Source organism: Phacochoerus africanus, chromosome 8 (genome assembly GCF_016906955.1).
Source record: "Phacochoerus africanus isolate WHEZ1 chromosome 8, ROS_Pafr_v1, whole genome shotgun sequence".
Lineage (NCBI taxonomy): Eukaryota > Metazoa > Chordata > Mammalia > Artiodactyla > Suidae > Phacochoerus > Phacochoerus africanus.
The window spans coordinates 148261019-148281332 of NC_062551.1; the positions used below are offsets into that span (position 1 = coordinate 148261019).

The following is a 20314-nucleotide window of genomic DNA, read 5'->3' on the forward strand; positions in this document are numbered from 1 at the left end:
TGAGGCAGTAGAGAAGGGCAAAGCCCAGGACCAAATGAGGAAAAGCTCTCCAAGTCCTAGGACAGCCAAAAACGGCTCTGGAGGAGGAGAATGACATCAGTTAGGTCGTGCCCACAGGACAGATTTGGAATGAGATGTTGAGCTCGGTGAAGACAAGGGAACAAGAAGCCTGATGCTGGCACCAGCTCAGCCCATGGGAAAGCCCTGCAAAGCCTGGCTGGGTGGAGGAAGGCAATGCCCTTCCTTCATCAGACAGAAATGGTCCTAGACAATCCCAGCACACAGCTGCTGCTCCCCCCTAGGGAGACAGGCATTGAATCTCCATGTTCCAAACGCAAGCTACCCAAACCCCACCTTTCTCATCATTCATGATTTCATGGTCCCAATTAAAACAGCATTTCCCTAAAGCAATCTTTCCAGAAAGGGCAGGAAGAGCAGAGACTAGCTAGCTGTAGGTTGCCATGGAGAGCCTCAGAAGACCATCTGTCCTGGATGGTTGGACTTTCACCTCCCTCAAGGTTATTTCTTAAGGTCGGATGCTCTCAGCAGTCCTTCCTCGTTGTAAGATTCTGAGAATCTAAATGGGATTCCTGAGATGTGAAACATCCTAGGATAAACGTAAGGAACACCTTGATCAAATGAAGGAGAAAATCATTTTGGCAAAGGACCTTGTACAGTGCCTGATAAACAACACTTCTTCAGTAAAGACTGGTTACTGTCATTTTTAGATTCTTTATATTATAATTATTTTGCTCTTTTAATCTGTATTTATAGCCCACCTCAACCCAGAGAAAATCTGAAGTGGTTTACAACACAATGAATAACATAATAACAAGTACTTTAAGTCAAAGCCCATAACTATATCAAGACAAGGAAAGAAAACTAGTATAAAGAAGGTCACAATATTCTTAAATGGAAGCTAATGCTGAGGTATAAGTTTTTTCTGAGCTTCCTTGAAGCCAAAGTAGAAAAAGAAATAATAAATTATTTACACAATTGGAGTTCCCATCGTGACTCAGCAGTAATGAACCCAACTAGTATCCATGAAGATACGGGCCTGGCTCAGTGGGTCAAGGATCCGGCATTGCCCTGAGCTGTGGTATAGGTCACAGACACGGCTCGGATGCTGCCTTTGCTGTGGTTGTGGCAGAGGCTGGCAGCTACAGCTCCAATTCGAGCCCTAGCCTTGGAACTTCCATATGCCTCATGTGGCCCTTAAAAAAAAAAAAAAAAAAGACCGGAAAAAAAAGATGGATAACGTATGAGAGGCACAAACAAGCCAAATCCCCAAGAGCTCAGTTCAAAGTTTTTCTAAGCCAAATACTAGTTCCAAGGTACTTAACCCAGGTATGTGCAAAGTTCAAAGAAAGTCAGAGGGCAGGAGGGAAATTCCATGGATAATAAACTGAGGAATTACGGCAGAATCTGTAATATGTTCATTATAAATCTCCAAAGAGCAGCGCAATGAGCCTTATTTACAAGCCCAGGAGCACTTATTTAAATGGAACATCTTACACTTTGGGAAATGCCTCTATAGATAAGGGGACAACCACTACTATAACTTTATTACTACCATTATAAGACAAGACAGACAACTACTCTTTACCAAGAGATCATCTGTTTTGCTTTATTTATTTATTTTATTTATTTATTTATTTATTTATTTTGGTCTTTTGTCTTTTTTAGGGCCCTACCCGTGGCATATGGAGGTTCCTAGTCTAGAGGTCCAATCAGAGCTGTAGCCGCCGGCCTGCACCACAGCCACAGCCACAGCCACGTGGGATCCAAGCCGCATCTGCGACCTACCCCACAGTCACTGCAACGCCAGATCCTTAAGCCACTGAGCGAGGCCAGGGATCATATCTGCAACCTCATGGTTCCTAGTCGGATTTGTTTCCGCTGCGCCCCGAGAGGAATTCCTGTTTTACTTTTTTTTTAAAGAGAGAAAGAATGAACAAGTATCCTCCCATCTTTCCTCTCTTCGACTGGCTTGGTAGTTTCATTCTAGGCAATGCATTATTAGCAATCTTAAAAGATGGCAAGTGTAGGGCATTTGCAGCAAACTTTTCCATTTCCCTTTCCTGTTGTCCACACATTTCTGCAAGTAGGAAGGCTCTATATTCTCTTCCTCATTTCAAAAGGATGGGGAAAAAAGACTCCCACAGAAACTGAGCTTCAAGGTCACACGTCATGGATAACCAAGCTGGTCCTGGAGTATAGGCTCCCCAAGTCCCGGCTGACTGAAATCCTCTCCCTCTGGGCCCTTCCCCTCCCTGATCAGGTGTTGCTTTTATCTTATTGTGTGTCTGCAGGTGGGTGGCAAGGCTGCCGACTCCTTTTCTGGCTCCGTTTGGGCCCTTTTCTTTCATCCATTAATTAAATCATGCACTTTTCTTACAGGGGAGCAGAATCTTCAAACAAGGGAAAAGAACCCTTCCTTTTGGAGCATTCAGGGATTAAAGTTCATCTGGCTATGGAATGTTCCCCAGGGACTAACCGCATTACTGAGAGGCAACTGCTGAAAGCCGGTGACACATTAATATGAAAATGTGAAGAGCGAGCTCAGTCAAGGGGGACAAGGTCTCAGGCTGCCAAGACTGTGTCTCCAGTATTCCCAAGGTGAGGTCAGCTCAGGGGACATTCAGGTCCAGGGGCCTGGTCATGATGCCTTCAGATGAGCATTCAGTGGTAGCATCATCCACTGTAGTGACTTCAAGAGACAGCTGAATAAGAGTGCCCTTGGGAATGATCAATATTAAGGCATCCCTTAGAGGGGAGGGTGGGAGGCGGGGCCATGACCACACACCCCCTTGCGCAGAGGGGAGTCCAGCCCCCAGGGCATAGAAAACGCAGTTCTGAACAAAGGTCTGCATACTTCCTTTACTCAGCTTCGCTAGGGTTTTTCACTAGGAGTTCTGGGCAGGATGCTTTCCAAACACAGGCACATCTTGGGGATGCTGCTGCTTGGTTCCCAATTTCCACAATAAATCTAATATTGCAACAAAGCAGGGCACATGAATATTTGGTTTCCCAGTGCCTGTAAAAGTCGTGTTTATACTATACCATAGTCTATTTGGTGTGCAAAAGCACTCTGTCTAAAAAACAATGTACAAGAGTTCCCGTGTGGCTCAGTGGGTTAAAGATCCAGCTTTGGCACTGCAGTGGCTCAGGTCGCTGCCACGGCGCAGGTTTGGATCCCTGGCCTGGGAACTTCTGCATGCCACAGGTGCAGCCAAAAAAAAAAAAAAAATAGAAACAAAAAAAAACAAAACAAAAAAACAATGTACATACCTTAATTGAAAAATACATTATGAGAGTTCCCCCTGTGGCGCAGTGAGGTAAGAATCCAACTACAATGGCTCAGGTGGCTGGGGAGGTGTGGGTTTGATGGCTAGTACCTTGCAGTGAGTTAAAGGATCCCACATTGCTATAGCTGCAGAGTAGGTCACAGCTGTAGCACGGATTCCATCCCGGGCCCAGGAACTTCCATATGCCATGAGTGCAGTTAAAATATATATATATGCTTATGGCTAAAAAATGTTAGCCATCATCTAAGCCTTCAGCAAGTCACAATAGTAACATCAAAGATCGCTGATCACAGATCACCATAACAAAAACTAAAGAAAAAGTTTGAAATATGGCAAGAATTACCAAAATGTGACACCGACAGGAAATGAGCAAATGCTGCTGGAAAAACTGACATTGATAGGCTTGCTCAGCACAGGGTTGCCCCAAACCTCAATTTGTACAAAACACAACATCTGCAAACTACAATAAAGTGAAGCACAATAAAACACGAAGACCTGTAAATAGCTGTTCAAGCACCAAACATTTTAAATTTAAAGTAATCATAGATTCAGAGGAGGTTGCAAAAACAGTACAGAGAGGTCCCATGTTCCTCCCCCCCGAGTTGCCGCAGTGGTGACACCCTACATAACTATAACCTAAGAGAAAAACCAGGAAACTGACTTTGGTACGTCCCCAGGCTTCACTCAGATTTTGCCAAATTTACCTGTGCTTCTGTGTGCGTGTGCATGCGTAGCCCATGCAACTCAGTGGGTTAAGGATCCAGCATTGCCGTGTGACTAGCATCCATGAGGACACAGCTTGGGTCCTTAACTCACTCAGTGGGTTAAGGATCCGGCATTGCCGTGAGCTGTGGTGTGGGTGCCAGATGTGGCTTGGATCTGGCGTTGCTGTGGCTGTGGAGTAGGGGAGGATGAGGGGTTTCAGAGTTATCGATTCTTTAAGGCCACTCACTAATTCATACAAAAGACATAAAGTTATACAAAATTACATTTCAATAATTCTCCCATTATAATAAATGGAAGAACTGTCTACACTATGGTTCAAATAAAATAATCAGATAAAAAATATATAAAGTAAAATCAGTTTAAAAAATAGTATCAGCAGCAAATAATATTAAGTTCCTACTAAATGCTAAGAACATTACATTATTTCATTTAATACACACACACACAGAGAAACACCAGTAAAACACACAACATATACGTATTATTATATGGAAAAAAAATAAGATGAAAAAGGGTCAAGTAAGCCCTCCCTGGCAGCAGCTCTAGGATCTAGCATCATGCTACATCCTAGAACGACAAGAATCCAGACAATCAAACTTCAAAGACCTTCTCATCAGAGGTTCTCACAGGTTAACCTGCATATGAATCACCTGCTAATCTTGGTAAAATGCAGAGTCAGACTTAATAAGAGTTGGGGGAGGAGGGTCTGAGATTCCGCATTTCTAAGGAGTTCCCAGGGGATGCTGAGCTGCTGGTACTTAGACACAGTCTGAGAAGCAAGGTCCCGTCCTCTAGCACATCCATTCACCGTCCTTGTCAGAGGGTCCGATGTCCTCCAGGCAGCAGGGATCATTCAGAACATCGTTGCCCTCTCTGCCTCCCTAAATCCTGGTTCTCGCCAGCTTTGTATGCCCAGGACAGGGCCAATCCCACCGATTCAGTCCCTGGTCCAAGAGCACCAACAAGAACAAGAAAAAAAAACAAAAACAAACACACACCTCTTGGATCATTTAACCTCAAATTCAAAACATACTCCTGAAAAATATGTCATCATAAGAAGTTCACAAACGAGTGGTAATTTCACAGATAACAGTAAAAACTTCTTAAGGAGTCAACGTCTTTGGCATATCATAAAGGAGTTAACCCCTTTCAAGTTTTCCACTTCCTTGAGGAGAAACACTGAAGCAAAAATGGACCCAAGGTAACCCCAGGATCCAGTCCTCCTAATGTGAAACCGTCTTATCTGTCTGCACAGCAGCCTTGTCTTTGAGCCTGGCTCCCTGCCCATCTGGGCTGAGGAAAGGAAAATATTCACAATCCTGCCTTCATTACAAGGGGAAATGTTAGTCTCTGCTTTTAATTAAGCATTTTATACTGATTTTCTTCTTTGACCATAAAAGATATCCGACTGCATATTTTCTAAATGATCCATTCAGATCTAATAAACAATATTTCCCCAGTAACAGGAAGGCTCCCACTGTCTCCTTTTCTGCCCTAAAAATGGGAGCTTTCCAATATTCATTGATGTGACAAATACTTAACAAATACCTTTTTTTTTTTTTTATCTGTGCCAGGCTCAACATGCCAAACACTGAAAATATAGAGAAGAAGGAAACACCATTCCTCCCTCCCCAGAGCCCACAGTTGAGAAGGGGAGACAAACACGTAAACAAAATCCCAAGAGAGGGGGACAGTGGCTGTTTAAAAAATAAATAAAAACAAAAACAGGAGAGGAAGGATGAGTGTTTCCTCCTCCTGATTCAAATGCAAAATCATAGTCCATTTCCAATGTGAAGGAGCTCAGAGGTATAAACAGATGGAAAACAAGAGTGTTACAGAACATTCCTGAAATACACTGTGGTTAGCAATCAACAGCCACATAGACACTGCATGGCGGGCTCTCTCCTGGGCTCTCCAGAGATGGCATAGATTCCATTGCTAGGAGTTCCAATACCCTTGGGAAGCAAGATAGCAAATGAATAAAAACACTAAGCACAACTAGCATCCTAGAAGTTTTGAAAACACCAGTGGGAGAAGTTAGGCAATGTAGACTGGAGCTAGATTATGCAGAGCCTTGACCTTCCAGGCCTGTGGCAATAGGGAGCCATTGAAGATTTTTTTAAGGAGGGGAAATGACGGGATGAAAGCTGTTTGTACATCGTTCATATATCACATGTCATATAAACATATATAATCACATATAATCTTGTAATTTAATAATAAAAAATGACTCTTTATTGACCACCTACTATGTGCCAGTCACTATTATTCCTGGGGCTTGACATGCATTATCTCTCAACTTCCTAGCCCTTCAAGGCAGACATGAACATCCCTTTTCTAGAGATGAGGCAACTGAGACTTAGAAACCTGAAGTGTGTCCAAGGTCACATAGCGAATGGATATGGTAGTTGGAATAACACAAAGAAAGGATTACTGGCAGAGAAGTTAGTGTAAGGCCCCTGGATCATCCAGATTTGAGGCAATGGTGATGACACTGGAAACAGCAAAGTTTATGATGTAACTGACACCAAGAGCTTCGTCTGCTTTTTTCAAAGTTATCTATGGACGATGCAGTGAAGGGCAGCCATCAAGTCAACAGCCACAATGTGTTGGACCTACTATAGGCTCGTATGTGTGACTGGGACTAGGAATGCAAAGAAGACATGCAGATAGGTTAGTGTCTTGTCACAAGGCAAAGGGAGGGGACAGTGAGAGATCTGCCCTGCCCTCCTCCTTGACGGCAGGCTGCCTGCCACACACAATCCTGGACACCAGTGCAAGGGGTCAGGCAGTCATTTTCCCCTCCTCCTCCTCCTCTTCTTCATCGTCCCCCTCTCCCTGCTCCCACAAATGGCCGCGACCCCCAATGACTTCCTCCTCAGGGGCTCTCCAGCCGGATTCTGGATTATTCTAAGCAAAACCCCCAGCAACAAAATTGGCAGAGCCCAGTGCAAACTAACATGGCAGGTCTCCTGCCCAAAATAATACTCAGCCCTGCTGCTTAGTACCGGGAACTCTACCCAATATTCTGTGATAATCTATATGGGAAAGAATCTGAAGAAGAATGGATATGTGTACATGTATAACTGAATCACTTTATTGTACAGCAGAAATGATCACAACACTGTAAATCAACTTCAACAAAAGTTTTAAAAATGAAGGAAAAAAACTTCAGGGTTGCCACCAGCAGAGGATTAAACCTATCACGGGGCCCTGTCTAGTTGCACAGGTTGCACACGCACAAAGCCAATCCTGACCAGCTTCCACGTCCCTACATCAGTAACAACTGTACGAGGCACAGAAAGGTGACTGACAGCTTCCTGGACAATGATTCCTTGGTACTTATTTTCTGAGGATCAGGAGACCTACCGCTTTAGAGGCAGCTTCTCTGTTCCATGGGTTCATAACATGGAAGATGCTGCCCCAACAGCTAAGGCTGATCTTCTCCCTTTATGTTGCATGGTTTCCAGTGATTACATGGTACTATTTTCAGTGGGAAAGAATTTAGTCGTCCACCATCTCAGGGTTGATAGTTACAACAGAGAACATGGTGGGAAAAGTCAGGGCCATAATCAGTCCCACTTTAGGAAAAAATTGACTAAATTTAACATGCAAAGCTTGTTCAAAAAACAATAACAACAGTAATAACTAAAAATCATTATTATTAGTTGAGTGCATGTAACTACCAATGACTACTCTAAATCCCAAAGATGTATAAATCTTCACAAAAACTTGAAATGCACAGAGTTCCCTTAGTGGCACAGCGGAAATGAATCCAACTAGTATCCATGGGGATGTGAGTTCCATCCCTGGCTTCGCTCAGTGAGTCGGAGATCCGGGATTGCTGTGAGCCGTGGTGTAGGTCGAAGACGAGGCTCGGATCCCACATTGCGGTGGCTGTGGGGTAGGCCAACAGCTGTAGCTCTGATTTGACCCCTAGCCTGGGAACCTCCATATGCCGCAGGAGCGGCCCTAAAAAAAAGCAAAACAAACAAACAAACAAAACTGAAATGCAGTACTAAAAACCACATTCCCTTGCTTTTAGGGAAGGGCTTGTTTCACTCAACCACTTCTCTAGTAAAAAAAAATACATATATATCTATAAAGAACGGAATGTCAGGTAGAGGAAGAGCCAGACAAGCACACGAACCCAACTACTTGTTTGACCTTGGACAAGTCCCTTTCCCTTGCTGGGCCAGGTGTGCTCACCTGTAAATACACAGAGTAATGCAGATGTCATGAGGTCCTCCTGACTCTTCCAGTCTGTGACTCTCACAGCAGGAATGCAGAAAAGTTGCCCCCTCTCTATTCAACATTCCTGCACCTGCTACCCCCCAGAGAATGGGATGCCCAAGCCATCAAGTCTAGCACAGCAGATGTACTCCTGGCCGACAGCTAGGACACCTGAGTTCTAGTCCTCAATCTACCAAGGATGACTTGGAGCAAGTCACCAAATCACCCTGAGACTCAGCTTCCTTATCCATAAATTTATTAGCAGACATCTAAGATCCACCCTTATAAGGTACAATACTTGGTATCCAGAAGGTTAGTTATTTTCATCCATATTGCTATCAGGTATTATTCCTTATTCCAATGGTTCCCAATACAAAAAATAAAATAAAATAAATAAAATAAAATAGTGAGTTTCCCCCTCCCACTTAATAGGTTCAACATTTGGTATCAACTAACTAGGAAAACATAACATCAAAAAGTCGCCATGCATTTTTATTCAGTTCAAAGCAACAGTCGTAGGTACTTGAGGAATATGAAACATTATTTTGCAATCATTGATGATGCTCGATCCTCAGAACCCTTCTGGTGATTTTGAGGACCTGGACTGAGACCCACCGCTCTGTGCCACCTGTCGGCTCAGAAGGTCCAGTCCATTGGCACCTCTACAGTCAATCACCTTGACTTCCCAGCGCCTCCTGCCCTTTCTCACTGCTCTTACCATACTGCCAAGATGTAAAGCCCAAGGCAAAAAGGAGAAATATGTATATGTAGCATTGGGAACTGAATATCTATTTGTGCATATTCCTGCCTTTAAACCTTTTTCCTCACAAAGTTCACTTTTGCAGGGTAAGAACACCTGGCCTAATCCTGAATAAACTGATCATAACTGAATCATATTATATACTAGGAAAAAATACAAAATACGAGAATATTAGAACAGGGATCATTCTTTAAAGCAATATTTATTCAATTTTCATAAGAATCACCTGGGGAACCTTGTTAAAATGCTGATTCTGACTCAACAGGTCTGGAAAGGTGCTAGACTGCATTGCTAACAAGCTTCCGGGTGATACTGATGTTGCTGGTCCACAGAGCAGGGTCCAGCCCCACTGCTTTGCAGAAGAGAACTTGAGGATCAGAGAAGGCAAAAGTTTTGTCTGTGGTCACACAGCTAGTTCAAGGCAGCACTAGGAGATGAATTCAAGTGTGTTGATTTTTAGGCCAGAGCGTTTTCTGACATGTCCTGATATCATCCCTTCTCCCTCCTCAAAACAAACAAACAAACAAACAAACAAACAAAAAAACACACTTCTGAAGTTCCCAGCGTGGCTCAGTGGTTAACGAATCCGACTAGGAACCATGAGGTTGCGGGTTCAATCCCTGGCCTTGCTCAGTGGGTTAAGGATCTGGCATTGCCGTGAGCTGTGGTGTGGGTCGCAGACGTGACTTGGATCCCACATTGCTGTGGCTCTGGCGTAGGCCGGTGGATACAGCTCCAACTGGACCCCTAGCCTGGGAACCTTCATATGCTGTGAGAGCGGCCCAAGAAATGGCAAAAAGACAAAAAGACAAAAAAAAAAAACGCTTCTGGGAAAAAAAAAATCCCATTTTCCTTTCCCATCAAAGACAACACACACACACACACACACACACACACACACACACACACACACTCCCCCAGAGGACAGGGGCTAAATCATAGTCTCTCCCTCAGTTTCCAGCACAGGGTGTTACAAACAAAAGATTCTCAAAATAATAGATGCCAATAGAGTCATCTGAAGGGGGGGAGGGTATTGCCTTTATCTTTTCCCTGCTTTTTGATTTATTTCAGGACATACTTCCGGAGTTCCCGTCGTGGCACAGTGGAAACGAATCCGACTAGGAACCAGGAGGGTGCGGGTTCCACCCCTGGCCTCGCTCAGTGGGAAGGACCTGGCGTTGCCATGAGCTGTGGTCTAGGTCGCAGAAGCGGCTCAGATCCTGCGTTGCTGTGGCTGTGATGTAGATCGGTGGCGGCTATAGCTCGGATTTGACCCCCAGCCTGGGGACCTCCATGTGCCGCAGGTGCAGCCCTAAAAGGACAAGAAAGACAAAAAAAAAAAAAAAGACATACTTCTGTTCAGCTATTTCCTGTCTCCAAAACTGCCTGTACTTATAAACTAAGTTATAAAAAAGAGGTCCTTTTCTAAATTAAAAATTAATTTACTGGAAAGTTCAAAACAAGCTATTATTCTAAATCAATATTTAGGGAGAAGATAAGGGGATTTTATCCCAACACCAGCAGGGGTTTTATGTTCCTGACTATCTTTTGCACTGGACCATTTAAGGCACATGAAGTGTTTGAAGAGTTGCACTTAGCAGCCTAAGTGTGCACCCAGGACGGCTTCAAAGCCTCCCTCGCCCTCCCACCATAAAGAAATCACTCCCAAGCCTTCAGGGGCTTTCGACTGTATTTTAACAGTTAGCAACCTTAAGAGTTTGAGAAAGCGTGCGCCATGGAAGTACTGAGCACAGGCCCAAGTACACAGTAGGTCCACCAAAGTGCCGCACGCACCACCTGGAGCCACACACTTGCCAGGTTTTCAACCAAATTTTGTTTAAAAGATCAGAACACACAGTCTCCAAGGGAAGAAGAATTGGCCGCATTTCAGCTGTTTCCCATTCTGGTGATATTCTACCAGTGGGTTAAAATTAACAAGTTGAGTGCAAATACTTTGGGTTGCGTCTTGCCACACTTAGGAAACCAAGGGGACAGAAAGGTAACACTTAAAGGCAAAACTAAATTTTCTCCTTGCAGGAGGGAAGCCAGCAAATCTCCAGAGCCACAAGAGCCCCTCTCAGTGGGGCTTCTCCTGGTTTCTAACCTGAGGAATGTAATCCATCAGCCCCCTGCAGCTCTGGCCTAGCTGCCAACCCTCCCACTCAACCTTCCAGAACCTGCCCTTTCAAGTACAAACTCCCCTTCCCCAGAAAGCAGGGCCCTGCTCCCCTTCACTGTGTACCACCACTGGGGCCGTTCCCTGCGTGCCCATGGCTCTGCACGCGCGCACAAACACACACACACAGAGGCAGCAGCTGCAGGATGGTGAATGACAGCCTCAATGGGGCCTCTCTTTAGACACAAATCAAACTCGATTGAAACTCCTCTCGTTGTCTCTCTGCATCCCCACCACCCACCCCCACCAGTTCCACTGTCCAAGGGCCCCTAGAAAATGGCTAATTTTCTGGTCCTAGTGTGTGGCTGGAACCCAGCACAGTCCCTGCAGGTAGTCAGGGCTGACAAAATGCTAGCTCTTATTATCAGGGTAACACTGTGCATGTTTATTGGTGTGTTTCCTCCACTTCTCCCTTCAGATCCTGTGGTCCTCCAGGAGGCTGCTTTAAAAAATTTTAGAGTTTGGGGTTTGTAGAAGCAAACTATTGAATTTGGAGGAAATAAGCAGCAAGATCCTGCTGTACAGCACAGGGAACTATATCCAGTCACTTGCGATGGAACATGATAGAGAACAATGTGAGAAAAAGAATGTACATATATGCATAACTGGGTCACTTCGCTGTACAGCAGAAATTGACAGAACATTGTAAATGCTCTATAATCAAAAATAAATAAATAAAGACGTTCAAGCCAATGAAACAAAACTTCAAATAATGTGTATGAAAAAATCAAAATAAAGGTAGCCTCTAGCATTAAAAAAAAAATTAGAGTTAGAAGGGGCAGGTAAGCCACATTATTTTATAGCTGAGAAAATTCAGTTCAAACTTCAAGTGATGCAGTGATCCAGTTAGTGGTCCAGCTGGTCAGAGCCTCTCCAGGCTCTGATGTCTGTTGCTGACCTACCCCAGTACCCCCCTCACTCCCTGCCTCCAGGCCAAGCAGCAGGGTGCAGTGGGCCACCCCACACCTGGCAGAGAGGGAGCTAGAGGCGGGGAGAGCCACGTACCAATCCAGACTCTAGCCCTGAGGAATTCTATACTGGCCTTGGTTCTGGCCAAGGTCAGTGTGGGCCTTGGGGCCCCCTACATGTAACGTGGCTACTTAACCTCAGGGTTATTGGCATCCACGGTGCGTACTCAGGACCTGCCAGGGGTCCAGTGACATTATCCTCGGCCATCCTCACCAAAAGGCAATGTAGTGATGTGATGAGCACCCCAAGCTTTACAGGGGCAGGGGGCAGGGAGGGGGGTGAGAACCTGGCATTTTTCAGGTTTGGCCAAGGTCACAGTTAGCTGAATGGGTTTACCTGACTCCCGGGCCAGTAATTTGGCTTCTGTCTTATTTCACTTTCTCAGGAGCCCCCTCAGCTATAAGAAGCGGTGACGGTGAGACAGGCCTTCGTGGGGGCAAACGGGAGGCTCACCCCCACGCTTCCTGTCCCAGCAATCAGCCCTCGCCCTGACCTGATTGCATTAGCGTCAGCGCTGCCTAATCCTGGGTGCACACAGGGAGAGACGGCATTCTTTCCGGGTGCTCAGCTTCTCCTTAATGAGCCACCAGCCCCAGGAGGTTGTCATCCCAAGCCCTGGGAAGGACGCATCCCAGCCAAGACGGAGCTTATCCCAGGAAGCCACTCCCGTGCTGGGGAAACAAAGCGCAGACCACACGACTCGAGTCTGATCGCAGGCCCTGGATGTGGTGCCAGCCAGGAGGGTGTGTGCCTGCCTGCTGCCAGCAGGTGACAATGAAGCAACAGCTGCCCCTCTGCCTTTTCTGGAGGTGCCAGAAAGGGCAGCAGCAAGCACTTAAGTGGAAGATCATATCCTGAGCGTGTCCTAAGAGCATTCCTGAGAGCAAGGACCATCATACCGCCAGCACCTGGCATGTGCCTGGCACCGAGTAGGTGTTCAATCAGTTGACAAACAAGTGAACTTCCTGACCCACCGCCACAGAAGTGGAAGCAAAGCATTCCTCACCAGAAATGAGCATGGGTACCTGGGCTCACCTGCACTTATTCAATTTGGGATAAGTCCCTTCACTTCAGTTTTCCCCCTCTACAGCTCCAAATCATAATACTCATCTCTCCAAATCGCCTAGGAGTTAGCCATTCATCCCACAGGACTCGGGGACAAAGGAGAGAATGACTTTTAAAGGTGCAATTATGTGGAGCCACTTAAGTTATTAGGCACCGACTATCCACACGATGCAAAATTAGAGAAAATGGCCATAAAATTCTAGGTTTGGGATGACAGTCTGGGATGACAGAAGAGCATGGCCTGGAAGTTCCAGAACCTCAAGCAATTTCTTGAGAAAGGGGAGAAGACTTGCCCCCCTCCCCCACTTCCTATCATAGTTCCTTGACCATTCAGAAAAATTCCAGCCAAGTCTCCTGGATACTGTAGTTGATTCACCATCAAAGACAGCAGTAGAAACCAAAATTTCAGGGAAAGAACAGAGGCAATTATTTAAATCACAAACTTCCACTTCTCACTCATTCACCTTCTTTCCAAGAGACCAGGAAGGAGAACTGGGGTGGGAGTAGTAACAATAATAAAAAAGGAACATTTCCGTGGTACCGTGTAGTTTGCCACATGCTTTCACCTGGATTTCTCAAAAATTCATAACAATCCGGAGATTCTTATTAGCCCATTTTACAAATGAGGAAACGGAGGCCCAGAGCGCTCACGCATCTTGCCCAAGATTGCACAGCAGATGCGTGGCAGGTCAGGCCAGGCCCAGATCCAGGATCTGTTTTTCTCTCCAAACCATGCTTTTTTTTTTTTTTTCCCCTCTGTGCAGGGCTGCCTCCTACAACCCACATAAATGAGAACAGCTTCCTCTTCCCCGGTTATGTGAACAAACAAACGCTTGCCTTGTTGCTGAGGATGCCTTAGTTTCCTTACATATGAAATGGGTATGACAAAAGCAGAGCTTACCTAATGGGGTCATTGTGTGGCTTAAGTGATGCTTCAATACTGCCTGGTACCAAACGTTTCTAGTGGTAACAGATGAGATTGCTGCTGGATTGTTAATGAAGAGCACTCTCCCACCTTGAGGCTTTGGTCCTTGCTGGTTCCCTCCGAGAAGACATCACTCCCCCAGATCCATACACACACACTGCTCCCTCCTTTCCCTCCTGCAGGTCTCTGCTCAAGAGACACCCCACCACAGAGGCTTCACCAGCATCCTACGCCAGAGTGCCCAACCCGCCCCATCACAAGTGCCTTTACTCTGCTTCATCTTTCTTGGCAGGTACTCTCACCTGACAAAGCATTTATTTCCTCATTTTCGGACTCCTTCCTCAATAGGGTCTTTGTTTTCCTCACTGCTGCACCCCCTGGCATCTCAAACAATGCCAGGCACATGCATATTTATTGAGGGAATGAACGAAGCCTCACAGATACCTCATGGATCTGTTCCCTAAGAAATGGAGACTAACTCTTGCTGGCTATCTGACCCTTCAATCTCAAATATGATTTTAAAGGGTTTATTGGTTTGTTTGGTTTTTTTTTTTTTTTGTCTTTTTGCCATTTCTTGGGCTGCTCCCGCGGCATATGGAGGTTCCCAGGCTAGGGGTCTAATTGGAGCTGTGGCTGCCCGCCTACACCACAGCCACAGCAACGCGGGATCCAAGCCGCATCTGCGACCCACACCACAGCTCACGGCAACGCTGGATCCTTAACCCATGGAGCAAGGCCAGGGATTGAACCCACAACCTCATGGTTCTAGTCAGATTCGTTAACCACTGCGCCATGACAGGAACTCCTCAGATATGATTTTAAAGTTTACAAGATACTTTTCCAAACTTCATCTCCTTCAATCTTCCGCCATCGTCAGGGAAGGAGGTATAATCCCCGCTGCAGAGATGAAGAATTTGAGACCCTAGACCTCAGAGCAGAACAACTTTCTAGAGAGGCAGAGGCCTGGGACTGGCTCCTGAACCCTGTCCGCATGGATACTTAGATGTGGGGGGTCCCGGCCTCCCTCTGAGTTGTTTTGGCCCTGGTGGAGCAGCTGAGGTTCCCAGAGAAGGGCTGGCTCACAGGGAGGGGCCTGAAAAATGGTATTTACCACTTCGTCCAGTGCCAGGTGGCACAGACGGCAGATTTCTGTGAACACGTTTGTCAAAATAAAGCCATCTATGATTATCAATAGTATAAAAAATGCCTTATGGGGTATTGTTTTAGGCCCTCCTGGATACACGTTTTCCAGGGGATTCCCCCTCCGGCCCCCACCCCCACCCCCACCCCCACCCCAGAGGCCTTTCTCTGCCATCCAACCCCGAGCCTTGCTCAGCTGCTCCCTCCTCCGCTCTTCCAGTACCTGTGCCTGCAAAAAACAAAAACAAAAACAAAAACCAGAAAAAGGGATGCAGAGCCATCACTTTTTTCATGCTCCCCGCAAGGCCAGCCTTCAAGCCCCCAGCAAGCGCCTGGAGCCCCAGCCCCCAGCAGGCTCTAGTGGGCATACTGACCAGCCATCCTCCTCAATGACACTAGCAGAGCAAGAAACAAAACAACCCAGGCCTTTTCCTCTTCCCCCTCCCTCTGCCTCAGGCCCCCAAAAACCCATCTGAAGTCTTGTTAAGCTCTTCTCTCTCCCCTGCTTCAAGGAAGGGAGGCCTGGACTGAAGCAGATGGCTCTAGGGATTTAAGAAGAGGCGCTGTAGGAAAGGCAAAGACACGCAGGACTTTCTGGCTGTTTTTGTATCCAAACTGCCTGCAAGTTCAACATTTAGAGAATTTTCCCCCTCTGCTTACTAAGTGGAAGAAGAGCGAGTAGGAGCTCCCCAGAGGAATTTCCCCCTCAGAATGAGAACTTTCTGATTTCCTGAAGCAAGAGAAGGGAGGGGAGGGCAGAAGGACCAGGCCTGGGAGGAGAAGGATGCTCAGGCAGGGAAGAATCCCTCGCCGCCCCCAGCCGCTGGTGACCCGCACAGCCCCGATCTGCCTGGGGGCTCAGGCAGGGTGCCCTGTGCCCTGCGGCTGCCAATGTTTTCCACATCTTCTCTCAAACAGAGTACATGTGAAAGAAGAGAAAAAGGAGGACCATAAAGGAGAATTTTAATTTGGTGCCAATTAAGGGCAGAGTGACCCTAATTTATAGCAGCAGAACTCAGAGTTATCACAGATTTTCCATCTTGGAAAAACAGCTCCACTCTCGGCAGCCCTCTGCTCCCCTGCACTCAGAGCCCACAGCACTTTAATTGAGTCCAGCCTGGCTTTTTTATAGGGTTGGATTCCTCATCTTTTGGAAAAGATAGCCTTGAGATTGTCAGTTGTTCAGAGATGCATTTTCAAATGGCTAGACAGTCATAGCAAAGCCAACTGGACTGAGCCCAGCCTCTAGGAAGTAAGGACAAAGCTTCGTAAAAGTAAGCAGAGACGATTCCATTGGCCACCAGGCACTGTGCCGGCTGTGATCCCCACTCATACCTCACTCTAAGGAGCATTCGATCTGGTGACGGAGGGGCTAGCACAAAACTAACAATTGTACAAATAAATGTCTAATTACAAATCACAATGGAGAATATTTTTAAATTTTTTTGTCTTTTGTCTTTTTAGGGCCGCACCCACAGCATATGGAGGTTCCCAGGCTAGGGGTCCAATTGGAGCTGTTACTGCCAGCCTACGCCAGAGCCACAGCAACGCCAGATCCGAGCCGTGTCTGCAACCTACACCACAGCTCACGGCAACGCTGGAGCCTTAACCCACTGAGTGAGGCCAGGGATCGAACCCGCAACCTCATGGTTTCTAGTCGGATTCATTTCTGCCACGCCATGACAGGAACTCCAAGAATATTTTTAAATCAAGGATGCTAAGAAAGCAAGTAAATGGGAACCCCAGCTGGCCAGCCCGTCAGGGAAGTGACATTTAAGCCAGAGCAGAAGGGCTGAGACCTGATGCCTTAGGGTAGGATGTCCCCGTGAGAGGGAGGCCCAGGGAAAGGCCACGATGTACAAAGGTGCCAGATGAGACCTTGCGGTGGAGGCGAGGCAGACTGGGAAGGCCTGCCTGGAAGTCCTGTCAGAGGAGCCTGGATAACATTTTTTGGTGGTGTCCCCACCCTCTCCCTCCCTCACTTTATTTCTTTAGGTCAAAAGTCTTTAGGTCTTTGTTTTCTTTTCTTTTTTTTTTTTTTGATTTATAATGTTGTATTTGTTTCAGGTGTATAGCAAAGTATCCACTATTTTTTCCCATATAGGTTATTACAAACTCTTGAGTAGATTTTCCTGTGTTATACAATAGGTTCTTATTAATCATTTATTTTATACAGTAGTGTGTATGTTATTCCCACCCTCCCAATTCCTTCCTCCCAACGGGTTCACCAATGATTAAAAATAATAATAATGATGGAGTTCCCATCATGGCGCAGTGGAAACGAATCTGACTAGGAACCATGAGGTTGCGGGTTCGATCCCTGGCCTCACTCAGTGGGTTAAGGCTCCGGCGTTGCCGTGAGCTGTGGTATAGGTTGCAGACACGGCTTGGATCCTGCGTTGCTGTGGCTCTGGCGTAGGCTGGCAGCAATAGCTCCAATTAGACCCCTAGCCTGGGAACCTCCATATGCCTCGGGTGCGGCCCCAAAAAGACATAAGGCAAAAAATAATAATAATGATAATGATAATAATGAGATCCTGCTGCAGAGCCCTGGGAACTATATATATCTAGTCACTTATGATGGAGCATGATGGAGGATAATGTGAGACAAAGAATGTATACGTGTGTGTGCCTGGGTCACTTCACTTTGCTGTACAGTAGAAAATTGACAGAACACGGTAAACCAAGTATAATGGAAAAAAATAAAAATCATTTAAAAAATAATAATAATAAATGAAATGATGCCATTTGCAGCAACATGGACACACCTAGAGTTTATCATACTAAGCAAAAGAAGTCAGACTGAGAAGTCGAAGCCTTTCAATCTTAATTTCCTATTGCCCCAAGAGCTCCAAATTCCCTTTTGGCCACCAGCTTTCTCTTCCTCTGGCCCTCTTTGCCATGGACACATTTTCACGTTGAATTTAGTATTTTCAGAGGAGCTCAAATGTACTCAACACGTCTTGGCGGGAAGCACCCAGGTGTCCCCCCCTCGCTGGCCTGGACCGCTCAGGACGCTGTGTACTGGAGGAAAACAAACATTGGCTCTCTATCTCAAGCCCCAACTCCTTCCGAAAACCCTCGCAGGAGTCCCTGTGGCACGGTGGAAACAAATCTAATATTCGTGGGGAGGTAGGAAAAAGACAAAAAAATAAAAATAAAATAAAATAAATAAATAAAATAAAAATACACATGCACTGAAAACACAGGGGTTATTTCTGAAGACTATGGTCAATTGTGTTTGTGTTTTAAATTTCTGATTTTGTTTTTAGTGGACATAAAATTTCTCTTGAGAGAAAGCATCCAAACCTCTCCCTTTTAGGTTAAAAAAAGAAAGAAACAACGCAACTTTTTTTTTTTTTTTTTTAGGTCTCTCTCTTTTTTGGCCGCCCCACAACATATAGAGTTCCCAGGGCCAGGGATCAGATCTGAGCCATAGCTGCAACTGCAGCTATGATGGGAATGGTGGATCCTTAACCCACTGTTCCAGGTAGGGGGATGGAACCTGTGTCCCAGCGTTCCCAAGATGCCGCCAATCCCTCTGCCCCACATCGGGAACTCCACCACTTTGCTTTGTTGTAAGGATTAGTGAGGTATGGTGAGTGCATGGTCAGGACAAAATAACCTCAACTCAAGTAGAATCTATGTGCTCTGAGAAGAAAATCCAGGCGAGATGGAGAAAAGATTAGACCACTGCCACACCTCTCGAAAATACCTGTTCTGGAGAGCAAAGTCCTTCCTTCCTATACACCAGCCTCTTCCTGGGCCAGAGCCATGGCAAGGGGCATCTCCCAGCCTCCCCACCCTTGAGAGGGCACCCCTCAGTCCCAGAAATGAGCTATGATTAGCCCGTCGCCGTGAGACAGGGTGGGGGTGGGGGGTGGGACAAGGGTTATGACTGGCAGTCTCCCCATGACAAGGCTGGAGTGTGGACCAAAGTGGTTTCTTTTTTTTTTTTTTTAAGTTTTTATTATTATTTTTTTTTTCTTTCTGCCATTTCTTGGGCCGCTCTGTGGCATATGGAGGTTCCCAGGCTAGGGGTCCAATCGGAGCTATAGCCACCGGCCTACGCCAGAGCCACAGCAACACGGGATCCAAGCTGCTTCTGCAACCTACACCACAGCTCACGACAACGCCGGATCATTAACCCACTGAGCAAGGGCAGGGACCGAACCTGCAGCCTCATGGTTCCTAGTCGGATTCGTTAACCACTGTGCCACAACAGGAATTCCCAAAGCGGTTTCTTTTCCCAGCTGATAAAGGGGCAGAGGAGGAAGTAAGGAGAGAGGGGTTTAATTCAAGGCAATAATTTGGGAAAGACAAAATACTAGGATTCCACTCCAAAATGCAGAATGCCTTGCCAGATGTGTCGCCCACAGGAGATGTTCAATAAACGATGGTGACTCCTATTACGCCATGAACTTAGGCTAAGTCAGAAGAAATGAGTGGGACTCAGGAGGCCTGTGTGGGAATGTGACGAGGGAAGGACAGAAGGGCGGATTCCTGAACGTGGGAGCGCTGGGGATTGAAGAACAAGATTTCAGGGAGGAGGGATGGAGAGAGAGAAGAGCTTGAGCAGGTGGGCAGAGGTGGGAGGTGCTAGGTACACAGATTCTAGAAGCTGCAGGCCAGAGAAAGGGCCTTAAACAGAGGCCAGATTGTGAGGTTGGATTCGGTGAGTTATTCTCCTAACACTTGGGAGCATCCGTCTGGCCCTTCTAACAAAGACCGTAAACCACAGAAGAGGACCTCGCCATATATTCTCCTGCATCCTTTTCCGTTGCTAAATAAATATTTAACCAAATAGACTCTCCAGTGACTTCCTGGGAGTTTACATAGGACGTCACGTGGTGGGCGAAGGAGCCGTGCCTCCTGGTCCCCTCTTTCACTCACTCCTCTAACGCTTAGCAGACAGAGCCACCGGCGTGTTGATTTCCAAGAGTCTGGGGGAAGCCGCTTTCACCAACATCCCAGACGGGTCAAGAAACTTTTTAAAGGAGTTCTCCTGTGGT

At 46.2% G+C, this 20314-nt stretch overlaps 1 protein-coding gene across 1 annotated transcript in view; it reads right to left on the reverse strand.

The window, feature by feature from the left end:
* Positions 1–20314, reverse strand: part of ROR1 (receptor tyrosine kinase like orphan receptor 1) — a 448217-nt gene that overhangs the window by 414389 nt on the left and 13514 nt on the right. The gene's annotated exons all lie outside the window — the stretch shown is intronic.